This window comes from Camelus bactrianus, chromosome 1 (assembly GCF_048773025.1).
Source record: "Camelus bactrianus isolate YW-2024 breed Bactrian camel chromosome 1, ASM4877302v1, whole genome shotgun sequence".
In the NCBI taxonomy this organism is placed as follows: domain Eukaryota; kingdom Metazoa; phylum Chordata; class Mammalia; order Artiodactyla; family Camelidae; genus Camelus; species Camelus bactrianus.
Window position 1 is genome coordinate 147,928,510 of NC_133539.1, and position 16,039 is coordinate 147,944,548.

The following is a 16,039-nucleotide window of genomic DNA, read 5'->3' on the forward strand; positions in this document are numbered from 1 at the left end:
ACCCTGATCACCCACTGAGAGCCTTCAGGCCCCGGAAGCCTAGAGAAACCAACCAACCTCGTGACTTCTTTCAGGGGCTTCCCCCCCTCCCCAAAACCCAAACTCCGTCTCGATTCTTCACGGACGGGTCACCCAAAACCAAAGGCTCTCAGCCCGGCCCATTTCGCACAAAGGGCTGATTTCTTGTCCTAAAACGGAGAAAAGCTGCCTGCTTCGGGGACACATGAGTGCTTGAATGAAAGACAGTAGGTTCCCTGTCGCTCCTGCTCAACCATCCGTCTGGGGTCCATTTTTGGATCAGTCAAGCCCAGAGAACTCAAGATGTGTAGAGGGAGGGGACAACGTCCCCCTCCCTGAAACAGGACTATGTCTGCAACAAAGTTCCTCCCACTGGCCGTCCAGCTCCATTTTGGATGACTGAATCCTGGTTCACCTCATTTGGGTGTTTTGTTTTTGTTTCTGTTTTTGTTTTTGATTAATAGACTTTATTTCCTAGAGCAGTTTCAGGCTCACAGCAGAATTGAGCAGAAAATACAGAGAGTTCTCACATAGCCCTCCCCACCCACACATATATCCTCCACTCCCCTCAACATCTCTCATCGGTGTGGCCTATTTGGTAAAACTGATGATCCGACATGGACACGTTATTATCCATCAAAGTCCATAGTTTACAGGACGGTTCACTCTTGAGGTTGTACGTTCTATGGGTTTTGACAAATGTACAATGACATGTAGCCACCACTATGGTATCCTACAGAATAATTTCATCGCCTTAAAAATCCCTCACGCTGCATCTGTTCATTCCTCCTTCCCTCCCTCTCCCCAAACCCCTGGATACCATGATCTTTTGATTGTTTCTAGAGCTTTGCCTTTTCCAGGATGTCATTTGGTTGGAATTGTACAGTTGGTAACAATTTTCAGACCGGTTTCTTTGATTTAGTAAGATGTCTTTTAAGTTTCTTCCATGTCTTTCACGGCTTGATAGCTAATTTCCTTGTCTTTCGTTCTTTTTTATTTATTTATTTTTTTAAAATGTTTTTACTGCACATATATTTTTAATTTACATATATGTACTGTTCATTGTTTCCAGGAAGGTTTAGAGCTTTAGCTTTTTAAACTTACATACTTATCAAAGGAATAAAGCCAACCACAAAAGAAGAATGAATTCAAAAAGATACACACACCCTGCTATTAACAGCAACATCATTTATGATTGCCAAGATACGGAAGCATCCTAAGTGCACATCAATATTTGAATAGATAAAGAAGAGGGGACACACACACACACACACACACACACACACACACACACACACACACATACACACACGTAATGGAATACAATTCACCCATGAGAAAGAAGGATATTTTGCCATTTGTGGCCCTTCCTTTCCTTTTTTTTTTTCCCCCTCCACTTTAAAAACCAGAATTTTATAACTGGGATAAACACTTCCATTGAGTCAAAAACAGTAAAATGCCAAAAAATAAACTTAATCGAGGAGGTTATCTATACTCCAGAATCTGAAATGACACAAAGAAATGGAAAGATGCCTTGTGCTCTTGCATTGGAAGAATCAATACTATCAACATGGCCACACTATCCAAAGCAATCCGCAGGTTCCATGCAACCCCTGTCAAAATACTCACGACATTCCTCACAGAACTAGAACAAACAATTTCAAAATTTTTAAGGAACAACGGAAGACCCTAAACAGGCAAAGCAATCTTTCGAAGGTCTCCTCTCCCTCCCTCCCTCCCTCTCTCTCTCTCTCTCTTTCTCTCTCTCTCTCTCTCTCTCTCTCTCTCTCCCCCCCCCTCTCTCCCCCTCTCTCTCTCTCCCTCTCTCCCCCCCTCCCTTTCTCTGTCATCTTTTTGGTCTCTTTCCTTAGGATTTGATGACTTGAGACCATCCTTTATCATTCCTTGTAAAGCCGGCTTGATGGTGCTGAAATCTTGTAGCTTTTGTTTATCTGTGAAGCTTTTGATTTCTCCCTCAAATCTGAACGAGAGCCTTGCTGAATAGAGTATTCTTACCTGTCAGTTTTCCCCTTTCATCACTTTAAGTATGTTGTGCCACCCACTTCTGGCCTGTAGAGTTTCTGCTGAAAAATCAGCTGATAACCTTACGGGAGTTCCCTTGTATGTTATTTGTTGCTTTTCTCTCGTTCATTTTAATATTTTCTCCTTATCCTTAATTTTGGTCAATTTGATGACGATGTGCCTCGGTGTGTTCCCGTATGGTACTCTCTGCACTTCCACCTCATTTGGTTATTTAAAGGATCTTCAGTCTGTTCAATTCATAGGAGAGAACTTCCACGTGTATTTCTTCTCAGTTTTATGAAACAAAGAAGGACCCAGGAAACTGGCAAAACATAAATGCTTTTCTATTGGGTTGAGCAAAGACAGGCCCTGGCCGGGGACGGGGGGGGGGTGCTGGAGGGTCGGGGGGGCGGTGTAGAGAAGGATATAGATCATTGTTAGAGTGCCTGCTTAGCATGCATGATGCCCTGGGTTCAATCCCCAGAACCACCATTAAAATAAATAAATAACCTAATCAAACCCATCCCCCTCCTCCCCCCCCCCAAAAAAAAGAAGGAGAAAAGAGTGAGAGACAGAGACAGAGACAGACCATCGGGAAAAGTAGCTGCACTAATACTTCCAAGAAACAGGACAACATAAAGATAATGGAAGAAATGCTGGATAGTGAACAGCCACGGGTGGTTGGCACAGACCCATAGCTTCTGGACTCGCTAAAAAAAAAAAAAAAAAAAAAAAAAAAAGAATATGAGAATCATATGGATCAGGAGATTGGGTCTGAATTTTGTGCCGTTTGACTTGTGCCAGTTACAAAGGTCATGCATAAGGAAGATGACTGGCTACTTTATTGTCTGAAATGAGACACTTGAAAGTGAAAGGAGGTGCTATACAATCGTGCCTGGACTGGGATTTTTCTAAGGGAGCCCAAATCCTTTACAATATATATCATGTTTTCAAAAATGAATATCATTCCTGGACAAGATTTAAGCAATTTTTTTCTGTGTTATCAGTAAACATTTTTAAAAAATCAGTAAGAAAGGAAGAGGGAGAGAGAAAGAGAGAGAACAGGAGTAACTATACGCGCGCGCGCGTGCGTGCATGCATGTGTGTGTGTGTGTGTGTGTGTGTGTGTGTGTGCGCGCGTGTGCGCGCACGTGTGTTGAGGTGGGGGCCTAAAAGAGGGTGAGGATTCTTTTCATCGAGGTCTGTTTGTACAGAATTCTCTCCTTCTCCGCTTTACACTGTGAAGGAAAAGCCCAGCTGGGCTAACAAGCTAAGTCGCAAATCTAAGTGTAACAAGTGTCGGATTACTGATCTGAGTTCTGCTGGGCTAACTCGTAAATCTAAATTAATAAGTGCCGGTTTGCTGATTCCCTGTTCATATTTTGCTAGCCAGCTGGATTTTCAAAGAGACATATCTGGCCTTGAAATGTTGGTTTGCTGCCTCACTGCCTCTACTTTCGTGATAATGATGTTGCTAAAGCTATTGCGTGCCTATTGGCCGAATACCCCAAGCTGGTACTTAACCCTATAAAACCTCATGTGCACGTCTTGGAGGTGCTCAAGGCTTAGGAGCAGAAGCCCCTCTGAGCCCGCCGGCGTAATAAATCTGAGTACTCCAACCCTCCGAGTGGTGCTTGTTTCTTGGCTGGCCTGTCATTTCCATAACAGCACCGTTGACAATAAGAACGTCACTCTCGTTCCGGCATAAAGAAGACATCTGGGGAGGGTGGGGTGGGGGGGTGGGGTGTAGATCTATGTTATGTCCTGATTCCAGGAAGGAAAGGGGCAAGAGTCGGCGTGCCCTTCTTTCTGGGGTATCTGTCTGTTCGCTTTTGGTGTTCGGCTGGTTTGGTTATTTCAGCTTTCTGTTTGGTTCCTTTCACAGATCCAGTGGCTCAAAACAGCATTCTGATTTTCTTTTCTCCTGGGGTTTGGTTTTTGATAGGTAGAGGGACAGGGCCCACGCAGGGGTGGGGGTGGGGGGTCACTGTGCCGGAGAAAGGGAGGCGGCTGTGGTGAAATCATCGAGCAGAGGGGATTTCTACGAGAGGGACTCTCCGAAGTGAATGGGGTCCAAGGAGATCAGCAGGGTTTCTGTGTGCTCGTTTGGTTTTGTTCGTGCGTGTGTTTGTTTTTTCTGGACGAGGCCAAAGAACTCTTCAGGTGGAGGTGTGTGTCCAAAGGGTCTGACAGGATGGGAGGATGCGGGGCGAGTCAGTCCATGTGCCCAGAAAGAGAGAGAATCTGTCATAGCTGAGACTCAGGCCTTTTTCAGACCTAGGCCCAGAGAGCAGTTCGGCTCCGAGCATTCACGGAGAAGTTCGCCGCCACCTCAGTCCTGTCCCCCACCCCCGCCCTCCCCCACGCCTCAGCCCCCAGTGAAGGAGGAATCATGAAGTGGCCGCACTTAGGCTAAGCCAATTTTTGGCTTTATGCTTACTGCTTGCTTTTAGAACGATCAGCAAACTCGACTGACCAGACACCGCTCCCAGCTCCAGGCCCACTGTTAAAAACAGCTAAAGTTGTCGATTCTAACTGTTTGATTTGACCTTCCTCTGATCGTTCAACTTGACAATCATGTTTGGCGTCTGAGTCTTTCCCCAGGAAGGGAGTCACGGGAGGATAAGCTCAGGAGAACGACCAGCCCCCTCCCACCCCCCACCCCCCACCCCGAGTTCCTCCGTGGCGCTGGTGCCACCGGGTGAGTCTGACCAGATAAAGAAGGTCACGGGCTGATGACCTACTAGACCACCAGGAGGTCCCATGTTACCAGACACTCATCCAGATTTAGGAGGAAGTTTCATCAGAGACCCTTGTTGATCATGAGCACCTTTTGTGCTCCCGCCTGTTGTGATTCCCTTTCATGCTCCAACCTGTTCGTCCACAGAAGCATGAAACCCCAACCCCAAGACGGGTTCACAGTTTGGAGGGCACTAGCCTGCTGTGAGTCCCCTTTGCCCAGCAAAGCAATCAAGCTGCCTCTTTTCTTCTAAACTCTAAGACCCTGTCTCTGGGTTATTTGGCTCGTCAGGGACGGGGTGGGGGAGGGCGATCTTTCGGCAACACCCGCAGAAGTTTCCCTGAGTGGCAGGAACCAGCGTGGCCCTCAGGCCTCAGCCCCGCAGGCAGGCAGGCAGGCAGGCAGGCAGAGTTGGAGCGACCGTTGGTCCCGCCCCCGCCCGCGCACCACCCCCCCCCGCCCCCGCCGCTGCTTCCGCCGCCGCCGCCGCCGCCGCCGCCGCCGCCGCCGCCTCCCAGGCCTTCTCCACCGATCGGTCCCAAATCGACTGACTGTCTCCTGGAAGCGGGGGCGGGGACGTCAGGAGGATCCATTCGGCAGGGCCTCGTTCAATCGCTTCATTCAAATGCAGAAAGCTCTGTGCTCAGGTCAGAGCCTTTGACTTGGCCTCCGGCTCCTCTCTGTTGAACGGCTTTTGTTCTTTGGTTTCAATTTCCCCACCCTTAGGCCACCCCGTCCCAACTGCACGGAGGGAGGCGGGAGGGAGGGGGAGAATCTCGCCTGGTCTCAGGCCAAAGGAGTCCCCTCCTTTTCCTAATCTGGGTAAACCCCACTACACCGTTTGAGAATCATGGAAGGGCATGGAAGCAGACCTCTGACTTGATAGATTCCTCTGGGATGGGAGACTTTAAAAAAACAAAATTCTTTTTCCCCTGCTTCCAGGGAGGCAGAAAGGAGGGCCAGAGTGTTCCTCTTGCCTCGGGCAGTTCTTTGTTTGTTTCTTTCTTTCTTTTGTTAAATCATTTTTTTTTTCCTTTTTTTCTTCCAGTTTTATTGAGACAGAGTTGACATACAGCAGTGTATACTTTGGGGGGGGGGCGGGGAGAGGAATTCGATTTTATGTATTTATTTTTGACCGGAGGTACTGGGGATTAAACCCAGGACCTTGTGCTTGCTTGCTAAGCACACACTCTACCACTGACCTATACCCTCCCCCTTGGCCAGTTGTGAAGTCCCTTTCATTCAGCATAGTCCATCGGGCACATTTTGGGGCAGCCTACTCTGGACCCCAACATTTCCCTATTCTGTAACTTCCCTGGAAGTTTTACACATTAAAAGCTGGGCTGTTGACTGTGCGTGTGCGTCCATGCGTGCGTGGGTGCGTGCGTGCGTCTGAGCGTGCATGCGTGCGTGTGGTGTGGGGGCAGGAGGGAGGGAATAGTTTCCTAGAGGGCCTGCATTTCATGGACCCAGTTTCTTAGTTCTGAGAACAGGTCTGTTCAAGGAAACAGTTGTAGTATCTCGTCTCAGGAGGCGGTGGTGTCGATGGGCTTCTGAAGCTAGGCCTAGGGAGCAAGCAGTCAGGTATCGCCTAAGAGGCACTTGTGTGGAAAACCAAAGTACAGCACAAAGGTTAATCATTGGAGCAGATGAGAAACCAGATTCAGGGCCGGGAGTAGGGGGTCAGTCTGGTAGGAGATTTCCACACATCGGGGTCATCGAAACGGCTCGAGCAGTATGAAATGCCTCTGATGATGTCCTGGGGTGTTCGGCTCAACTCTCTGAGCGGCTCCTCCAAAAACAGGCCCTAGGATGGTTTCCACAGGAGCTGTTGTGGCCATTTCTCTGACGTTTACCTCCCGTTGCCCAGCTTCAGTCTGCAGGGCTTCAGGAGACGGAGCATTTTAGTACTCAATGATGCCAAGACAAAAGGGTGAGAGAAAATGGGAAACGTTCGTGGAGATGGTCCTAGGCAGATAGTGGAGGCAACTAGAAGACTTTCAGTCTCCGGGCCGACTTTCAGGTTGAGACAAAAACCCTAAGGCAAGCGCTTGCTGCCACAGCACATCGACTAACACGGGAACCATCCAGAGAAGATCAGCACGGCCCCTGAACGTGGACGACACACACACATACGTGAAGCGTTCCGTAGCTTTAGTGATGTCAGTCACCCAGAGAAAGACAGATATCCTATGCCATCACTTCTAGATGGGATCTGAAAGTAAGTCAAGACACCCATCCATACATAAATAACTCCATTTTAAAAAGACTCCAAGGAACCTATTTACAAACCAGAAACAGACTGGACTCACAGACATGGAAAAGAAACCGATGGTTAACACAGGGGACAGGGTAGGGTGGAGGAACGGGGGAGGGCAGAGGGATAAATCAGGAGTTTGGGATTAGCAGATATAAACCACCCTATACAAACTAGGTACACAAGTAGGTCCTACTGTCTAGCACAGGGAACTATGTTCAATAGCTTGTAATAACCTATCCTGAAAAAGTATACGTGTGTGTGTGTGTGTGTGTGTGTGTGTGTGTGTGTGTGTGTGTGTGTGTGAATAAGTGAATCACTATGCCGTACGTCATAAATGAACACAACATTGTAAGTCAACTATACTTCCATTGACAGAGAGTTCCTACAATAAACAGGCAGGCAGGCAGGCAGGCAGGCAGGCAGGCAGACAGACACAGACACAGACACAGACACAGACACAGACACACACACACACACACACACACACACACACACACACACACACACACACGCCCCACAGACACAGGGGAACCCTAAGGAAAACGAGTAGCACTAGTATCTCTTATCCATGCATGTCTATCCCAGTTTAATGGAAACCTAAGTTTTTGCCTCCAAGTCAATGATGCTAATAACTCTGCTGCCAAGAATAGAAAAATCCTCACGGAGGATTTCTGAATCCCAGAAGGGTCAGGGAGGGAGAAAAAGAGAAAGGGTTCCATTCTGCTGACAGAGGTATGATAGTTACCATGTGGGTGTCCGCCTCTAAAAGGAAAGGAAGGGGAAAAAACAAAAGTTTATTTTCCCTTGTATCTGAAAAGAAAAAAATTTAAAACTCAATCCTCTTGGAGACAAGAAGTCGTACACACCTCATGTCACTGATTCTCCTCCTCCACCTCCTCCTCCTCCTTCCTCTACTTCTTCTTCTAGTCTATACCTCCCATGGATTCTGACGACCTTGCCTGATGATGGCGGGTGATGGGGGCAGAGATCGATCCTTCTGAGAAGTAAGTTGGCAAGCGCTTTAGTGAAGCCTCGTAGGATTTACCCAGTGAAGCGAGTGCCTTCGTCCCTGGAGGCTGCGGAAAGTATGTCCCCAAGTCACATACGCATGTGTTTGTCTTTTGTTGTCGTTGTTGTTGTTGTTGTTGGTGGTGGTGGTGGTGGTGGTGGTGTGTGTGTGTTTGTTTGTTTGTTTATTTGTTTGTTTGTTTGTTTGTTTGTAGCAGTGTCCTGGCCATGCTGAGGGCATCAGGCTTGCAGCGGGGGAAGGAAGGCTTCAACCCCTTTGGAAGTCATACCTACCATCCCAAGAACGCCTGGATGACCCCTACTATGTGGCAGTTGAATGGGGGCCAGTTACTGGGGTTCAGCGGGTCCAGAGAGAGGAGGTCTGAGGCCTCTGGGGACAAAAAGTTTGTACGTATGTATGTATGTATGTATGGCCAGTTGACTGTTTTTGCGGTCCTATAGGAATCTTCCTGCCCCTGTCTATTGAACAATGGGAGTCATCTTCCAAGTGCCCTGACACCAGACACCACGGTGGGTGAAGGAATGCGGGTGGGGTGGGGTGGGGGTGGGTGGGGGAGGTCATCCAGGGAGCTGGGAGAAACCGAGCACGTCCGTGGGTCGGTGGGTCGGCCTGTCGGATGGTCGCCATGCTGGGTTTCCCCTAACCCAGGCCATTTGCCGAATGGACAGAACAGACTGGGGCCACGTGTGCCACCCACCCTCTTTCCGGAGGCTGTGGTCCACTGTGTTTGCATGAAAGTCAGTGAAGGAGGCATCTCCTCGGGACTCGGTTCCGTCCCTTTCACGAGAGCCTCCACTTTGGATGACAGCCAGCCAGCCAGCCAGCCCTCGATGCCAGGGCAGTAGACGACTGCCAGGAATATCCCATCCTTTCTGGAACCCTGAGTGTACCCACCTGTACAGACACAAGGCTGAAGAATACATGACGTTCCTTCCTAGTTGACAGCACTCCCCATGTCACTGAAACAGTGTCCAGTACGCTGACGTCATCTCCTCCCTCTCCCACACCCCCGCACGCGCACAAACACGCGCGCGCGCGCGCGCACACACACACACACACACACTCTGTCTGTCTGTCTGTCTGTCTGTCTTTCTGTCTGTCTGTCTGTCTTCTAAGGATGGAGAAGAGTTTGCTGAGCTATTTCGGGTGCCCTCTCATCCTAGTTCCTATCTCCAAGTTGGTTCAAAGTCCAAAAGGCGGTCAAGCACTTAATCAGATAGGTCCCTCGTAAAGAATGTCTCCCACATCACGACGACAGGCTTCTTAGGCCAGCCGAGAAGCTCCTTCAGTTCTGCACCCATCTTGGCTCTAAGTTGATATCAGTCTGTTACGGAAATGACAGGCCAGCCAAGAAACAAGCACCACTCTGAGGGTTGGAGTACTCAGATTTATTACGCCGGCGGGCTCAGAGGGGCTTCTGCTCCGAAGCTCTGAGCACCTCCAAGACGTGCACATGAGGTTTCATAGGGTTAATTACAAATATGGGTCTATTCGCCAATAAGACTCAAACAACAAAAAGCAAAGGATCAGTACACTGGAGCTTATCAATTTGGAACAGATCACGTTACTGACACTTGTTGAGCTTGGATTTACGAGTTAGCTTGTTAGCCCAGTAAACTGACACTAAACTTCAGATTTACGAGCTAGCCCAGCAGAACTTAGATCAGTAAACGGACACTTATCACACTTAGATTTGTGACTTTAGCTTGTTAGCCCAGCTGGGCTTTTCCTTTACAAGTCCTCCAGGATCCAAGAAAGCCACGTTGGAAAACAAGTGGTGATTCTGATGGGACAGGAGATCAGTCATTTGGGGGCGAAGGGTGGGGTAGGGAGACATACCAGCCTGTCTGTCTGTTTTCACCCAGTGTGGGAGCCGTCCCAAAGAGATAACTCGAGAAGAGAGAAACAGGGAGTTGACAAAGAACACGTGCAGTGGCGTGCCCTCCCCCCCACCCCAGGAGAAGGCCAAGCCAGAAGTCCCTCCGGATGGTGGGCTCCGGACTCCAGCTTCCAGGGGAAGCGATTTTTTTTTCCTCCCCATTTCAGGCCCGGAAGAAGAGGGAGAGGCAGAGTGTCCTTCTCGGGCATCCGCTGTTTCTGAAGCACGCTTGTTGCCAAAAGATCGGCCCCCGTCCCCGACGAGCCCAAGAATCCAGAGACAAGGTCTTGGAGCTTAGAAGCAAAGAGGCCATTTTATCACTCTGCCGGGCAAAGGGGATTCACAGCAGGCTAGCGTCTTCAAAACTGTGTACCCACCTTGGGGATGGAGTGGGTGGGGTGGTTCTAGAGCCATAGCTCAAACAATCGGGCATCGATCACCATCCACAGAATCGTTTTCTCATCAGAAGACTCAGAATGGTGTCACGATGCCTCCAGGTGACCCATTCTATAGAGGCTGGTGGTTAGATCTCGTTATCTCATAAGCACTCAAGGTGTGGCCTTCTTGGTCACTCAGGCTATTTTGTCAGGTCATTAGTCCCGTGACCGACCTTCTCCTCGGAGAAAGACTCAGAGACCCAGCATGATGATGACTTTCAATGAGTGAAATACAGTAGAAACAGTAAGATCGATAGCTTCCAGTTTCAACAACAGGCCTGGAACCGTGAGCAGCAACCAGTCAGTCAGGACAGTTGACCGTTTTCAGGGCGAGCATAAGAAACCGAATGACACCCCCCCCAGCAAATGAATGAGTGAATGAATGAATGAATGACCTAATGATCCTCCCCTCCCCCCCCCCGCCAAAAAAAGAAGAAGCAATCCGTTAGCCTAATTCCGGCCATTTTATTCATCCTCCTTCACCCTGAAGCCCCAGTCACCCACGTGCCACAGTGGTCTGTTTTCTGGTTTCCTCCACCACCCCACCCCCCACCAACCACCACCCCGCCAACATCCCCCCATGCCCAACCACAGCCCCAAGTGTGGGACTGGACGGGGGTGCAGGGGGCTGAGGGGGCGGCAATGGCGGCTTGAGGTGAGGGTGGGGAGTGTTCCGCCCAGATCGTATAGGAAGCTCAAACACAGCTGCAGTACGAGACAAGATGGTAGATTTCTGTGAGTCCTCCCTCCTCTTAAAATCCGTCCTAAGGAGGAGACAGACAGAAAGAGAAACATCACCCTCACTCCCAACGCCTCCTGCGCCCTCGATGCGCCCCAAAACAACAAGAAAAACAAAAACAAACACGACCACAAATAAGTCGCTATCCCTGGGGAAGAAGGATTCGATGGCATGGGGATATCATTCTAAAATTCATTCCCTCTTCATCACATTTCATGGAAACCGATTGCAATCTATGAGGCCCTGTGAAGGTAGGGGTTGGGGGGGTAGGGAGGAGGGAGGGAAGTGAAGGGGGGAGAGAGAGAGAGAGAGAGAGAGAGAGAGAGAGAGAGAGAGAGCGAGCAGAGGAGAGGAGGGATAAAAGGGGAGAGGACAGGAAAGGAGAGGAGGGAAAAGAGGGGAGGGGAGGGGAAATGAGAAGAGGCGAGGGGAGAGGAGAAGAGGGAGAGGAGAGGAGTGGAGGGGAGAAGAGAGGAGTGGAGGGGTGAGGGGGAAGTGGGGAGAACAGGGAAGAGGAGAGGAGGGGAGAGGAGAGGAAAGAGAGACAAGGGAGACAGACAGACACGCATGCGCGCGCGCGCGCGCGCACACACACAGAATAGCGAAATGGAGAGAGAGGCAGAGAGAGAGAGAGAGAGAGAGAGAGAGAGAGAGAGAGAGAGAGAGAGGCAGAGAGAGAGAGAGAGAGAGAGAGAGAGAGACAGACAGACAGACAGACAGACAGACAGACAGACATGGATCTAGGTCAGGGATACTACACATGGGTATTCTTCTGAGTGATTTTATGTGTTTTCTCAATCGCCACCTCTATGGAGATAAAAATCGCTCCCATAAGATGAAGGGAGTCCTTCTGCCACCGCCCGCGGCCCCGCCCACCAGCACCGCTTGTGTTTGTCAGGGATTCCAAGCCAAAGCACGTGGAGGAGCGGGAGAGCTTCCTGGCAGCCCAAGGAGGAGGAAAGTCCGGCAGCATGAGAGAGGTGGTTGGCACGGGGAAGCTGGAGGCCGGCTGAAGAGAAGATGGGTGAGGGGGCAGGGAGGAGGGTTTCCCAAGTTGGAGAGCCAAGACGAGGGAGGGGAGCTGTCGGTGGCTGCGTTCTGACCCCGACCCCAACCCTGACTGGAGCGGATCCCTGAAAGGAGGCGGTTCGGGCTCTCTGGCCGAGAACGCCCCTCTCTTCCTCTTTGTGCAGAAACACCTTCCGCGGACAGAGAAAGTCCATCCCGAGACCCTCGTCGGAAGAGTCCTTTCCAGACCCATCACGATCCTCCTGGGCCAAGGGGTCCAGGGGATGGGGCGGGGCCTCCATTCGATCCGTCTTCCGTCCGTCCGTCCATCCACAAGATCTTGAACATCCATGTAGGATTCTGGATGGTAGCAGTTTTCCAGGATCCTCGAAATCCTTGTAAGTCCTCTCCTGGCAGATTCGACCCCTAGGTCGTACCGCGCAGCACAGGGCACTAGATTCAGTCCCTCGGGACGAGGGTTCCTGAAAAAGACCAGGAAAAAGAAGAACAGAATCACTATGGTGTGCACCAGCCAGAAACCAGCACCACCTTGTCACTCTAACAGACTTGCAAAAGGCGGGGTAGGGAGAGAAAGTCATAGGATGGCTACCGTCCCTCCCACCCCCACCCCACACGCCAAGCCCCAGACCATCATCATCCCTGCTCCCCCTCCCCTCCCCTTTCCTCTCCCTTCCCCCTCCCCCTCCCCCTCCCCTCCATCGACGCCCGCCTCCCGCTTGTACCCCACTCCTCTGAACCCAGCACCACCCACCCCAGCCTGGACGGGCTCGGCTCAGATCGGCTCAGCTCGGCTCGGCTCGGCCCGGCCCAGCCCGGCCCGGCCCGGCCGTCCGGTCGACTTCTTCGCAGGGTCTAAAATAGCGCCCGGCCGACAGGAAGGTGGCACATGGCACATGGCAGGGGAGCGAGCGGGACGGTTCGGGATCTCTGGGTGGCAGGGACACGCGGCCGGACAACCAGGAGCACGGACGGCCTGGCGTGCGTTTCTCCGCTCGTGGGGGCCTCGACCAGAGACCGTGGTATGGGGAACGGGGACACACACACACCACACACACACACACACACACACCACACACACACACACACACACACACCACACACACCACACACACCACACAGGCACAGACACACAGACACAGACACACACACAGACACACACAGACACACACACACACACACACACACACACACACACACACACACACACACACACACACCCCTTCACCCCCACCCCCAAACCTCTGACAGCTTTCGTTTGTTTTCGGCCGACCGTCCCTCGATGAGGTACGAGTGCCTTGGCTGGGGCTGGGGGGGGGGTGGAGTTCCTCCCTCCACAACGACCCCACACAGGCTCTGTTCTGGTCACCCGAGTCCTCTTCCAAGTCAGACCACAGGCCTCCATCACCCGGCGCGAGCACTCGGGGAAACAGTCACCATCCTCATCGCTCCGCTCCACCTCTACACGTGAAGAACTGTTCCCAGCCCACGCCACTCCACCCCACCCCACGCCCCGATGCCACCCACCGCAGTGGAGAGAAACGAGACGAATCCACAGACGTGCATCAATCCGATGAAGAAAACGACGGCCCTATTCCAAGGAAGCATGGATATCTAGGTAGGAGATTCATCGAGTACTATGGAGGCGGTGGGAAAGGGGGGGGTTGCGGTGGGGAGGGTCTAGAGATCAGGCAGTACAGCCCATGCTTAGCATGCAAAAAATAAAGGTCCAGGGTTCAATCCCCAGCACCTACTCTTCAAAAATAACCTGAGAAGAAGCAAGACGGCGGAGTAGAAGGACGCTCGTAGCTCACCCTCTCCCACAAATACACCAAAACTCACATCGACGGACCCACTCGGCCAATCAGACCACCTGCGGAACTCCGACAGAACACCGCCCTCTTCGAAAGACAAAGACGCCCAAAATCTGGTAGGAGAAAAGGAGAAAAGAAAGAGTCAAAAGCAAAACAGTGCGGGAGGGACCGGCAGAGGAGGAATAGGGCTCGTTCGCCAAACCTCCCCCTCTCCAACGGAGAGGCCGACGGGACGGTGGGGGAGCCTCCGAGTCTCAGATCTGCCCGGAGCGCCCCTTGACCGACCGACCCAAGTGAAATGGGCACAGAGGGTCCCCGCGACACCCAGCCCGAGTCGCAGGCCGGCAGCCGGGGGCCGGGACAGGCCGCACGAGCCGGGCGGAGGACCGTGGCGGCGGCACCACGCGCCGTGGCCGGGAGGGGATACAGAGCAGAACAACCCGCCCCCCCAACTTTCTTTCCATTACGGGGAAAGAAAGGCAAAGCAACACGGCCGGTGTGCCCTGGGGGGAGGGGCGCCGTAGCCTCCATCTCCTCAGACCCGCGGCGCCATCACCGGCCCTTCTCGCGAGAAGAGAGGCGGGGCGCAGCCACAGCCGCCATAGCCCCTGGCGCGCGGCGCGCAGCGCGCGGGCGGGGGCGGGAGCGGGGGCGGGGCCGAGACTCGAATCCGCACCCGGGGGCTCTGCAACCTCCTAGGCAGGACTGAGACTCGTTTTCAGCCTGAGGCAGATATTATATATCTGCCCCGGTACCTCAGAGAACTCGCGCCACCAAGACTAAGAAGGAGCCGAGTTTTGGAACGCAGCAGGGGCGGGGCGGTTCCACGGTCTCCCCCGAGCCCACCTACGGAGAGGAGCGCCGACCCGACCCGAGGCGGAGCACACAGCCGCACAGAGCAGCGGAGCGACCGGCGCCGGGAGAGGGCAGGCGGCCAGCCACCCTCCGACCGCGGTGCCAGGAGGGGGTGCGATCTACTTGCCCACAGGCACCGAGGGCAGCACAGACGAGGGCGCCGACGGAGGGCCCGCGGAAACAGCAAGCTGAGTTCACGAAACAGGGCGACGACAGAAAGACTTCTCGGTGAAACCGTTAAGAGCGCACCGTCTCCAGGAGAACACATCCTTTTTTTTTTTTCCTCTTTTTTTTTTTTTTCTTTTCCTTTTTCTTTTTTAATCTCTTTTATATCGGTTTTACCTTCTGTTACCTTTTTAACCTTTACTTTTGAACAGTCGTATACGTTTACGGCTTTAATCCCTTTTAAATGTTTCATTTCAAGTCTTTATTATTATTATTTTTAAACATCCACCCCCTTCCCTTTTTCATTCTCTTGGTTTTGATCTCCTGTTACTGGTTATTCACAGGTTTCAAATATTGTTTCTCGAATTTTTTCCTCCTTTTTATTAAGGTTATTAAAAGACGTCTCAACTCGATCGCTATTCTGCTTCCACTGACTCTTCTATTCATGATTACACACTGTCTTCAAACCTTTTCTTTCTCCCGTCTTTTAAAATCCTCTGTTTTATCTTTTGTTAAAATCTGTTCTATTTCCGATTACCTTTTAAAAATTTACTTTTGAAACAATTGTATATTATTTTCTGATCTTTTCTATCTGTTTTTAAAGGCTTTTAGAAGACGTCTCAACTCAATTGCTATTCTGCTTCAACTTGCTGTTCTATTATTGATCGTACACTGTTTTCAAACCTTTTTTCTCCATTCTTTTCACATCCTGCCCCCCACCCCCCTCTCTCCCTCTCCCCCTCTGTCTCTGTCTCTGTCTCTCTCTCTCTCTCTCTCTCTCTCTCTCTCCCCCTATCCCCCTCTCTCTTTTAAAGTTTTATTCCTGCCTAGGCTTTCGATAAATACATAAACTCCTTAAGGACCCCAATAGATAACTGATACTCCTTAAGCCACAGTGCCAGAGAGATAGGAGCATTATGAAGAAGCAGAGGAACCACTCCCAATTAAAAGAGCCAGAGAAATTCCCTGAAAGCACGATCCATGAAATAGACGTGGATGGCCCGCTCGATCAAGATTTCCAAAAAGGAGTGATCCAAGTCCTGAAGGAACTCCA

General features: G+C 51.3%; 3 long non-coding RNA genes and 1 other non-coding gene across 5 annotated transcripts; 3 read left to right on the forward strand and 1 right to left on the reverse strand.

Annotated features, from left to right (window-relative positions):
• Window positions 1–5,250: 5,250 nt before the first annotated feature.
• Window positions 5,251–10,743, forward strand: LOC141579071 (uncharacterized). Of its 2 annotated transcripts, XR_012510094.1 has the most exons (3): window positions 5,251–5,427; window positions 7,968–8,125; window positions 8,264–10,743. It is a non-coding gene; the product is annotated as an uncharacterized LOC141579071 (long non-coding RNA). The 2 variants fall into 2 exon arrangements; XR_012510093.1 differs by lacking the exon at window positions 5,251–5,427 and having other exon boundaries at window positions 7,484–8,125.
• On the forward strand, window positions 6,828–6,936 carry LOC141579086 (U6 spliceosomal RNA). Its single transcript, XR_012510118.1, has one exon. It is a non-coding gene; the product is annotated as a U6 spliceosomal RNA (small nuclear RNA).
• Window positions 10,744–10,831: 88 nt separating the features above from the next.
• LOC141579072 (uncharacterized) lies at window positions 10,832–13,772 on the reverse strand. The gene is made up of 2 exons (XR_012510095.1): window positions 12,906–13,772; window positions 10,832–12,615 (listed from the first exon to the last, which is right to left on the reverse strand). It is a non-coding gene; the product is annotated as an uncharacterized LOC141579072 (long non-coding RNA).
• Window positions 13,773–13,902: 130 nt separating this feature from the next.
• Window positions 13,903–15,404, forward strand: LOC141579070 (uncharacterized). Its single transcript, XR_012510092.1, has 2 exons — window positions 13,903–14,081; window positions 14,726–15,404. It is a non-coding gene; the product is annotated as an uncharacterized LOC141579070 (long non-coding RNA).
• Window positions 15,405–16,039: the final 635 nt, after the last annotated feature.